A 3,510-nucleotide genomic window follows, 5' to 3' on the forward strand; every position below is an offset into this window, starting at 1 on the left:
AGTGGCTCTCCAGAATAGCTATATCAGTTCACAACTCTACCATGGGAGTCACATTTTAGGAAGGACATTGATCAACTTAAGTAAGTGTAGGATGAAGTAAAGACTGGAGAATAGACTATAGGTAGGGGTCAGAGAGCAGAGACCCAGTACAGGGGTGGTGGGAATCCAGGGGACTAACCTGAGAACAGCACAGATACATTTGCTTTGTGCATGGTGGGCAAGAGAGCTCCAGCACAGTGACCAAACATCTATTTGGTCAGCTCAGCTGGTCTGGAAGACCCTGATCAGGAGCCCTTGTGAGTCCCTGTGTTTCCAACTGAGTTCCACCACCCTCAATTCCTGTGGGAGAATGTGACTTTCTCCAGAATAAACACAGTAACAGCCCCCAAGACTGTGCATCTTAACCCAAGGCCCTGGTGTGAATGGAAGATCTCCCCCAACACTGATTGCTAATTAATTAATTTTTTAAATTATTTTTTTTTTCAATTTAAGGCAATGGGGTTAAGTGGCTTGCCCAAGACCACACAGCTAGGCAATTGTTAAATGTCTGAGGCCAGATTTGAACTCAGGTGCTCTGACTCCAGGGCTGGTCCTCTATCCACTGCATCACCTAGCTGTCCTAAACTGACTAATTTTATAGCCTGAGGCCAAAGTCTATTGTGTGAGGACAGCTCATATTCTGCCACTGCCCCCTCAATCCCCCTGCCCCCCAAGTCTAGGGAGTGGGCCACTAATCAACATCACAGACAATCCAGAGAAAGATTCTGGCATTCCTTACTGACTGGTCCACCCAGTAAACCCTTGGAGTGGGCAAGGCCTCTAGGAAATCTCAAACTGAAGGTCTGTAAACCAGCCCCTCCTCCAACACAAGACCCTAGGGAAAGGGCATAAAATAAAGAAAAGCCAGCACAAAATGGGTTCCAATGAATGTTACCTTGAAGAAAAAGATCCTAACTCAGAGAGGACAGGAGTTTCAGAGGAGAATGCTAATTGATCTCCAGCCAAAAAAAAAAAACTTCTTAGAAGAGATCAGAAATGAGATTAAAAGTTAAATGGAAAAACTGGGAAAAAATCCAAGACAATCACCATCTAACAAGAAAACAAATACTTGGAAAACACAACTGAACAAGTGCAAAAAGAAAATAGTTCTCTGAAAAATGCAATTGGGCAAATAGAAAAAGATAACAACTCCTTCAAAAATAGAATTGACCAATTGTAAAAGGAGATGCCACGTCCAGCCAAGATAGCAGAGAGAAGACAGGCGCAGTTCTAAAATCTCCTGATCTTTCCCCATATATGATATGAAACAAACCTCTTAACAGAAATCCAATCAACAAAACCCAGGAAAAAAAGGCCAGGAGAAAGAACATCTACCTCAGGATTTGTCTTCCACAGTCAAGACTGAGTCCAGGTGCAGAGGGCGGATCAGCTGTGGATCAACCAGAAAGAAACAATTTATTTTTTTTAATCATGTAGATTTATTATCATCTCCTTTTTTGAATACAGACAAGATGCTTACCATATTACAGGCTGCCACTAAAAGAAAAAACATTACACATTCACTATACATCTAGGCCAAAAAACTGTCCTGCATGAAAAAATACTTAGAAATCATGTCAATAAATGAAAAATACACAAAACATTATTATGTTTAAGACAAAGATTAAAGTCCTCATGTGTCATTTAATCTGAATATTCATTCTCTGTGGTACTATTTTGACACATTAATTCCTCTTGTATTTATGTACTCATACTGTGATTCTTATCTACAGTATTCATTAAGGCAAACAAACGAATGCATTTCTGAAGAGGTGTTATGGAAATTGTGTTCCAACAGCAAACATTTGGTATTAAAATAGGTTATCACATATATATATATATATATATATATGTATATACATATATATATATATATATATATCAAGCATTCTTCTTGGACATGGATAATAAGAAAAAGATGAACATGCTAACAATGTCAAAAAGGTTTAAAATTCAGTGTCCAAGCAATTCCTAACAATGCTTCTGTAGTCATTGTCTTCAAGCTCTAAAACATTATAGAATTTATGCAAATGCATTAAAGAATTCTAGCTTGGCAAATACACCAAAGCAGAGTATTAAACTATATATACAGAAAGTAAATGATAAATACAGAATTAAAAGAGACCTTCTTTTCTTCTTTATAGCCTTGAAAATTGACAAAACTTTTTGAGGACAGTTCTACAATATTAAACATTAGGTAACCAGAGGTGTTTGGGAAACCTAACTACACAAACTGATTTAAAATACTCCAATGACTTTTTGTAGTGTTTAATACAATTCAGTTTGTAGTCAAGGGCACAAGACAACATTTAATAAAAATAATCACATCAAGTGAACTAGAAATCAAATGCAAATATATATGAATACAATCTCCAAAATCTGTCTTTTAAGTGAACATTAAACATTTATTCAAAGTTATACAAGAATTTGAAGGATAAAGTCTTCTGTGACATAAAACCATTTCATAATAGTTTCATGTCTCAGCTGAGGAGTGGGAGATAAGGTGAAAGAACAAGTTAGTAGGCCTTATTCAGGCAGCTAGAAAATAAAAATAGACTCAATAGCAGCCTCCACCAGCTTGTTGTCCTCCCTGACTGCCGGCATGTGTTGCATTAGTAGTGGCATGCTGAGGGCCGATTTTAATGCCATTTGCCTCTTTATTAATGTCAAAAACTCCTTCTTGGATTTTTTCATAAATTTGTTTTGCTGTATTAATAAATGCCTCTTCTACATTGGAAGCAGTCTTAGCAGAAGTTTCCATAAAGATAAGTCTGTGTTCTCAGGCAAAAGCATCACCTCCTTCTTTTTTAACTTCTCTTCTGGATTCTAAATCACTTTTATTCCCAATAAGCATAATGACCATGTTGGAATTGGAATGTTGGCGTGCATCTTCTAACCAAGTTGTCAAGTGGTTGAATGTATCTCTCCTTGTAATATCATACACTAGTAAAGCCCCTGCTGCACCTCTGTAATATGACCTTGTGATGGAACGGAAGGACTCCTGCCCTGCTGTATCCCATATCTGAAGCTTTATCTGTTTTCCATCAATAGTTATCATTCGAGCACCAAATTCTACACCAATAGTAAGGTCATGCACCCGCTGAAACCTCTTATCTGTAAACTGTAGCAATAAACATGATTTCCCAACACCTGTGTCTCCGATGATGATGAAGAGATAGGCTTACGCCATGGCCGCAGCCACTCTGAGCCCCTGCCCCACGGCCCCTCCTACGCCTCCGCCCCCTAGCTGCAGCTCCCAGCCTGGGCCCAGCTCTGATCTCAGACACCGGGGAACCCACCCAAATGAGGTGCTAGGAGGCGGCGGTGCGGAGCCCTACGTGACACCGGCGGAGGCGAGACGAAGCTCCCAGCCTGGCCCAGCCCCCGCCACCTCAACCTGGAAGAAGAAACAATTTAAATACCAAGGAGCCACAATAACGATTACGCAGGACCTGGCTGCATCAACATTAA

General features: G+C 39.7%; 1 pseudogene; it reads right to left on the reverse strand.

Annotated features, from left to right (window-relative positions):
* Positions 1 to 2,502: 2,502 nt before the first annotated feature.
* LOC141518352 (ras-related protein Rab-2A pseudogene) lies at positions 2,503 to 3,229 on the reverse strand (annotated as a pseudogene).
* Positions 3,230 to 3,510: the final 281 nt, after the last annotated feature.

This window comes from Macrotis lagotis, chromosome 1 (assembly GCF_037893015.1).
Source record: "Macrotis lagotis isolate mMagLag1 chromosome 1, bilby.v1.9.chrom.fasta, whole genome shotgun sequence".
Lineage (NCBI taxonomy): Eukaryota > Metazoa > Chordata > Mammalia > Peramelemorphia > Peramelidae > Macrotis > Macrotis lagotis.